Genomic DNA, 9086 nt, shown 5'->3' with positions numbered 1-9086 from the left:
GAATAATTTTTTCCCACCACATATGTCCTTTCATCCCTTAGATGCTGAGGTCCATAGTGACTCCAAGTGGTTTTAGAAGGAGGGGCCCCCTTGGTTTCCACTAACCGCTGGGACCTCCCACAATCTCCTGTATGGGGCCCCGGCTCTGCTCCTCTAATGTGCGTGTCGCCCCAGGCATGGAAGCTAGTCAAAACACGCCCCCTCCAATGGAGATGATTGGAGGGGTGAGTTTCGACTAGCTGATGTGCTGGATACAAAACAAGCTCTAACAGAAAAGAACGGGGCCCCATACGGAAGATCGCGGGGGATCCCAGAGGTCAGTCCCCCCTACTGGGATCAAACACTTATCCCCTATCCTTCCGCCGCAAATCTCCTTTAATCCCTTAGATGCCGAGTTCCATAGTGACTGCGGCATCTAAGTGGTCTTAGAAGGAGGGGCCCATTTGTTTTCCCCCAACCATTGGGACCTCCCATGATCTCCTGTACGGGGCCACAGCTTAACCCCAGCTCTGCTTCTCTATTGCGCGTGTAGCACCCACCTGTTCAGCTGGTCGAAACACACCCCCTCCATTCCCAAGATCAGACACCTATCCCCATATCCGGTGGGTAGGGAATATGTTTTTTTTCACCACATATCTCCTCCAATCCCTTAGATGCCGAGGTCCAAAGTGACTGTGGCATCTAAGTGGTTTCAGAAGGAGGGGTTCCCCCTAATGCAGATGTGCTGATGGGGGTCTGTGCCAGAAATGATGTTTTATTTATACTTTAATATAATACCCAAACAACCACAGCACATACCATAGTCTGCCTACATAATACTGCCTTATAGTACCTACCGTATTTTTCGCCCTATAGGACGCACCGGCATATAAGACGCACCCAATTTTAAAGGTGCAAAATCTAGAAAAAAAAAGATTCTGCACCCAACAGTGATCTTCAACCTGCGGACCTGCTGGGAGTTGTAGTTTTGCAACATCTGGAGGTCCGCAGGTTGAAGACCACTGGATAGGAGGTAATACTCGTGTCCCCGCCGCTCCGACCCTCACCGCTCGTCACCGCTGCCCTGGATGTCGCTCCATCTCTGTCGCCGCGTCCCAGGGGTGTCCCCGACCCTCCGGACGTCTTCTTCCCCGGGATCCACGCTCTCCGTTGCCGTCATCACGTCGCCGTCATCACATTGCTACGCACGCCGCTCCTATTGGATAACGGGACGGCGTGCGCGACGACGTGATGATGTCGAAGGAGAGTGCAGGGGATCCCGGCACGGAGCAGACACCGAGGAGGCAGGTAAGGTCCCTCCCGGTGTCCTGTAAACGGTTCGGGACGCCGCGATTTCACCGCGGCGGTCCCGAACAGCCCGACTTTCGCTTCAGATGCGGCGATCAGCTTTGATCGCCGCGTCTGAAGGGTTAATACAGGGCATCACCGTGATCGGTGATATTCTGTATTAGCCGTGGGTCCCGGCCGACCGTTGATGGCCGCAGGGACCGACCCGATAGGGGTGTATTCGCCGTATAAGATGCACCAACTTTTCCCCCCAGTTTTGGGGAAGAAAAAGCGCGTCTTATACGGCGAAAAATACGGTATATAGAAGTGTTAATGTAGTGTCTATATACTACAGTCGGCCCACATAATACTGCCCCATAGTGCTTATAACGTGGTGTTATTATAGTGCCCACATACCATACTCTGTCCAAATAATACTTCCTCACAGTGCCCCTATACCATACCCTGCCAACACAAATCTGCCTTACAGCGCGTATATAGACGCGTCATTGAAGTGCCCATATACCATAGCATGCCCAAATAATACTGCCCTATAGTGCCCACGTAGAAGTATCATAGTAGTATCTGTATACTATACTGTGATTACATAATACTGCCTTATAGAACCCATATATCAGTGTAATTGTAGTGTGTTTATACTGCAGTCAGTCTGTGCACATAATACTGGCTTATAGTGCCCATAAAAAAGTGTTAATATAGTGCCCACATACCATACTTTGGCAACATAATACCACCATAAAGTGCCTATAAAGAAATGCTGGTATAGTGCTCACATAACATACTCTGCCCACCTAATACTGCCCTATAGTGCCCATATAAAAGTATCATTGCAGTGCCTGCATACCATACTCTGCCTACATAATACTACCCTATAGTGCCCATATAAAAGTATCATTGCAGTGCCTGCATGCCATACTCTGCCTACATAATACTGCCCTATAGTGCCCATATAAAAGTATCATTGCAGTACCTGCATGCCATACTCTGCCTACATAATACTGCCCTATAGTGCCCATATAAAAGTATAATTGCAGTACCTGCATGCCATATTCTGCCTACATAATACTGCCCTATAGTGCCCATATAAAAGTATAATTGCAGTACCTGCATGCCATACTCTGCCTACATAATACTGCCCTATAGTGCCCATATAAAAGTATAATTGCAGTACCTGCATGCCATACTCTGCCTACATAATACTGCCCTATAGTGCCCATAAAAAAGTATAATTGCAGTACCTGCATGCCATACTCTGCCTACATAATAATGCCTTATAGTGCCCATATAAAAGTATCATTGCAGTGCCTGCATGCCATACTCTGCCTACATAATACTGCCCTATAGTGCCCATATAAAAGTATCATTGCAGTGCCTGCATACCATACTCTGCCTACATAATACTGCCCTATAGTGCCCATATAAAAGTATAATTGCAGTGCCTGCATACCATACTCTGCCTACATAATACTGCCCTATAGTGCCCATATAAAAGTATAATTGCAGTGCCTGCATACCATACTCTGCCTACATAATACTGCCCTATAGTGCCCATATAAAAGTATCATTGCAGTGCCTGCATGCCATACTCTGCCTACATAATACTGCCCTATAGTGCCCATATAAATGTATCATTGCAGTGCCTGCATACCATACTCTGCCTACATAATACTGCCCTATAGTGCCCATATAAATGTATCATTGCAGTGCCTGCATGCCATACTCTGCCTACATAATACTGCCCTATAGTGCCCATATAAATGTATCATTGCAGTACCTGCATGCCATACTCTGCCTACATAATAATGCCTTATAATACCAATATAGCAGTGTAAATGTAGCACCCACATACCATACTTTGCCCACATAATACTGCATTACAGTACCCATATAGTAGTGTAATTATAGTGTCCATATGTCACCCACATAATACTGTCTCGTAGTGCTTATATAGTAAGGCCATTGAAGTGCCCATACACCATACTCTGCCCCAGAATACTGCCTTACAGTGACAATATGGTTTCCTTGTATCATTATCTGCCTTATTGTGCCCGTATAATAACATCACTGTAGTGCCCATATACTAGTTTGTCCACATAATACTGCCTAATAGTGTCCATATAGTAATGTCATTGCCATAGAAAGTGCCCATAAAGTAAAGCCATATTCATTGTCCAAATTGTTGTAATAAGAACAAATCACTAGTCAGACCACACACAGAATACTGTGCACAGTACTGGTCAGACCACACATGGAATACTGTGCACAGTACTGATCAGACCACACATGGAATACTGTGTACAGTACTGGTCAGACCACACATGTAATACTGTGCACAGTACTGGTCAGACCACACACAGAATACTGTGCACAGTACTGATCAGACCACACATGGAATACTGTGTACAGTACTGATCAGACCACACATAGAATACTGTGCACAGTACTGGTCAGACCACACATGTAATACTGTGTACAGTACTGGTCAGACCATACATAGAATACTGTGTACAGTACTGGTCAGACCATACATAGAATACTGTGTACAGTACTGATCAGACCACACATAGAATACTGTGCACAGTACTGGTCAGACCACACATGTAATACTGTGCACAGTACTGGTCAGACCACACATGGAATACTGTGTACAGTACTGGTCAGACCATACATAGAATACTGTGTACAGTACTGGTCAGACCACACATGGAATACTGTGTACAGTACTGGTCAGACCATACATAGAATACTGTGTACAGTACTGGTCAGACCACACATGGAATACTGTGTACAGTACTGGTCAGACCACACATGTAATACTGTGCACAGTACTGGTCAGACCACACATGGAATACTGTGTACAGTACTGGTCAGACCACTCATAGAATACTGTGTACAGTACTGGTGAGACCACACATAGAATACTGTGTACAGTACTGGTCAGACCACACATAGAATACTGTGTACAGTACTGGTCAGACCACACATAGAATACTGTGTACAGTACTGGTCAGACCACAGATAGAATACTGTGTACAGTGCTGGTCAGACCACACATAGAATACTGTGTACAGTACTGGTCAGACCACACATGGAATACTGTGTACAGTACTGGTCAGACCACACATAGAATACTGTGTGCAGTACTGGTCAGACCACACATATAATACTGTGTACAGTACTGGTCAGACCACACATAGAATACTGTGTACAGTACTGGTCAGACCTCACATAGAATACTGTGTACAGTACTGGTCAGACCACACATAGAATACTGTGTACAGTACTAGTCAGACCACACATAGAATACTGTGTACAGTACTGGTCAGACCACACATAGAATACTGTGTACAGTACTGGTCAGACCACACATAGAATACTGTGTACAGTACTGGTCAGACCTCACATAGAATACTGTGTAGAGTACTGGTCAGACCACACATAGAATACTGTGTACAGTACTAGTCAGACCACACATAGAATACTGTGTACAGTACTGGTCAAACCACACATAGAATACTGTGTACAGTACTGGTCAGACCACACATAGAATACTGTGTACAGTACTGGTCAGACCACACATGGAATACTGTGTACAGTACTGGTCAGACCACACATGGAATACTGTGTACAGTACTGGTCAGACCACACATAGAATACTGTGTACAGTACTGGTCAGACAATACATACAATGCTGTGTACAGTACTGGTCAGACCACACATAGAATTCTGTGTACAGAACTGGTCAGACCACACATAGAATACTGTGTACAGTACTGGTCAGACCATACATACAATGCTGTGTATAGTACTGGTCAGACCACACATAGAATACTGTGTACAGTACTGGTCAGACCACACATAGAATACTGTGTACAGTACTGGTCAGACCTCACATAGAATACTGTGTACAGTGCTGGTCAGACCACACATAGAATACTGTGTACAGTGCTGGTCAGACCACACATAGAATACTGTGTACAGTACTGGTCAGACCACACATGGAATACTGTGTACAGTGCTGGTCAGACCACACATGGAATACTGTGTACAGTACTGGTCAGACCACACATGGAATACTGTGTACAGTACTGGTCAGACCACACATGGAATACTGTGTACAGTACTGGTCAGACCACACATAGAATACTGTGTACAGTACTGGTCAGACCACACATAGAATACGGTGTACAGTACTGGTCAGACCACACATAGAATACTGTGTACAGTACTGGTCAGACCACACATGGAATACTGTGTACAGTACTGGTCAGACCACACATAGAATACTGTGTACAGTACTGGTCAGACCATACATACAATGCTGTGTACAGTACTGGTCAGACCACACATAGAATACTGTGTACAGTACTGGTCAGACCACACATAGAATACTGTGTACAGTGCTGGTCAGATCACACATAGAATACTGTGTACAGTACTGGTCAGACCACACATGGAATACTGCGTACAGTACTGGTCAGACCACACATGGAATACTGTGTACAGTACTGGTCAGACCACACATAGAATACTGTGTACAGTACTGGTCAGACCACACATAGAATACTGTGTACAGTACTGGTCAGACCATACATACAATGCTGTGTATAGTACTGGTCAGACCACACATAGAATACTGTGTACAGTACTGGTCAGACCACACATAGAATACTGTGTACAGTACTGGTCAGACCTCACATAGAATACTGTGTACAGTGCTGGTCAGACCACACATAGAATACTGTGTACAGTGCTGGTCAGACCACACATAGAATACTGTGTACAGTACTGGTCAGACCACACATGGAATACTGTGTACAGTGCTGGTCAGACCACACATGGAATACTGTGTACAGTACTGGTCAGACCACACATGGAATACTGTGTACAGTACTGGTCAGACCACACATGGAATACTGTGTACAGTACTGGTCAGACCACACATAGAATACTGTGTACAGTACTGGTCAGACCACACATAGAATACGGTGTACAGTACTGGTCAGACCACACATAGAATACTGTGTACAGTACTGGTCAGACCACACATGGAATACTGTGTACAGTACTGGTCAGACCACACATAGAATACTGTGTACAGTACTGGTCAGACCATACATACAATGCTGTGTACAGTACTGGTCAGACCACACATAGAATACTGTGTACAGTACTGGTCAGACCACACATAGAATACTGTGTACAGTGCTGGTCAGATCACACATAGAATACTGTGTACAGTACTGGTCAGACCACACATGGAATACTGTGTACAGTACTGGTCAGACCACACATGGAATACTGTGTACAGTACTGGTCAGACCACACATAGAATACTGTGTACAGTACTGGTCAGACCACACATAGAATACTGTGTACAGTACTGGTCAGACCACACATGGAATACTGTGTACAGTACTGGTCAGACCACACATAGAATACTGTGTACAGTACTGGTCAGACCACACATAGAATACTGTGTACAGTACTGGTCAGACCACACATGGAATACTGTGTACAGTACTGGTCAGACCACACATAGAATACTGTGTACAGTACTGGTCAGACCACACATGGAATACTGTGTACAGTACTGGTCAAACCACACATAGAATACTGTGTACAGTACTGGTCAGACCACACATAGAATACTGTGTACAGTACTGGTCAGACCACACATAGAATACTGTGTACAGTACTGGGCACCAGTGTACAAGAAAGATATAGTGGAGCTGGAGATTATAAATCATCTACTGAAGAAGGGGTCGGACTGAGCACCCTGAAACGCGTTTAGAGTTTTTTACAATCTGAATTTAGCACCAAAGAAAAGGCACTGCCAATTGCTGACAATCTACAGGAATGCCGGCTTTTACTGAACAGATCCGCCTACCTCACCTGGTTCTCCATCTCATCACCGGGAATGCAGCTTGTTTGATCCAGGAGGAATCCTCTGTTTGTGTTCTAAGAGCACAGAACTGCAAGTATTCAACTCGCTAACCTGCGGGCTTCATCTATTCGGGGACTCCTGCCGGAGTTTTGACCCCGTGCAGCACACGCAGAGTTTGCATTCACCGATACCTACAGGATCGCAGCGCTCGTACGAACAGCCACAGAGCTTCATTCATGGTCGATCGAAGCACGAGACCAGCGGCCGGAGACCGGCGAGAAATATAAGATTGCTACTAATACACTTAAAGGGGTACTCCGGCGCTTAGACATCTTATACCTTATCCGCCTCATTATGTTGTCACACTCCGCCCCCTCAATGCAAGTCTATGGGAGGGGGCGAAGTGTGACATCATGAGGGGGCGGGGCTATGACATCACGAGCTCCCGGCGCCGACTCCAGTTTGTTCCGAACGCTGAGCAGCAGAGTACCCCTTTAATATCAGTAAATCACCCGCAATTTCCTCCAAGTGACTAAATAGCAGAAATGTCAGATCCTCCCCGAAAGGATAAAACCAGAAACTATTAACATCATTTCTATCTGTTCCGTCTCCGACTCCAAACCGAAACCCATTAAGGACACCTTCAAATGAATCCAATAAAATTCTGCTGCTTCATTTTACCCAGTAAATGTGAAATATATATTAGCATTGTTATTTCTGCTGCCCCCTGTCTACCGCCATATGGATGACTCTAATGGAATTCACTGCAACTCATCCAGCAAAAACCAGACTAACGTGTCATAGAAAACGACTAAACTGCATAATATGGGCAAAAATAAAAATAACAAATATACAGGATATTATGTCACCAATGTATACAAGTCAGTACAGAGGGGGCAGTATTATATTAGTTATATTCCTGTATATAGGAGCAGTATTATAGTAGTTATATTCTTGTATATAGGAGCAGTATTATAGTAGTTATGTTCTTGTATATAGGGGCAGTATTATAGTAGTTATATTCTTGTATATAGGAGGCAGTATTATAGTAGTTATATTCTTGTATATAGGAGCAGTATTATAGTAGATATATTCTTGTATATAGGGGCAGTATTATAGTAGTTATATTCTTGTATATAGGAGCAGTATTATAGTAGTTATATTCTTGTATATAGGAGCAGTATTATAGTAGTTATATTCTTGTATATAGGAGCAGTATTATAGTAGTTATATTCTTGTATATAGGAGCAGTATTATAGTAGTTATAGTTTTGTATATAGGAGTCAGTATTATAGTAGTTATATTGTATATAGGAGCAGTATTATATTAGATATATTCATGTATATAGGAGCAGTATTATAGTAGTTATATTCCTGTATATAGGGGCAGTATTATAGGAGTTATATTCTTGTATATAGGGGCAGTATTATATTAGTTATATTCTTGTATATAGGAGCCGTATTATAGTAGTTATATTCTTTGTATGTAGGAGGCAGTATTATAGTAGTTATATTCTTTTATATATGAGGCAGTGTTATAGTAGTTATATTCTTGTATATAGGAGGCAGTATTATAGTAGTTATATTCTTGTATATAGGAGGCAGTATTATAGTAGTTATATTCTTGTATATAGGAGCAGTATTATAGTAGTTATATCCTTGTATAGAGGAGCAGTATTATAGTAGTTATACTCTCGTATATAGGAGCAGTAGTATAGTAGTTATATTCTTGTATATAGGAGCAGTATTATAGTAGTTATATTCTTGTATATAGGATGCAGTATTATAGTAGTTATATTCTTGTATATAGGAGGCAGTATTATAGTAGTTATATTCTTGTATATAGGAGGCAGTATTATAGTAGTTATATTCTTGTATATAGGAGCAGTATTATAGTAGTTATATTCTTGTAT

The sequence above is a fragment of the Hyla sarda genome, chromosome 7 (genome assembly GCF_029499605.1).
Source record: "Hyla sarda isolate aHylSar1 chromosome 7, aHylSar1.hap1, whole genome shotgun sequence".
Classification (NCBI taxonomy): domain Eukaryota; kingdom Metazoa; phylum Chordata; class Amphibia; order Anura; family Hylidae; genus Hyla; species Hyla sarda.
Note: the sequence above shows the minus strand (reverse complement) of the source record.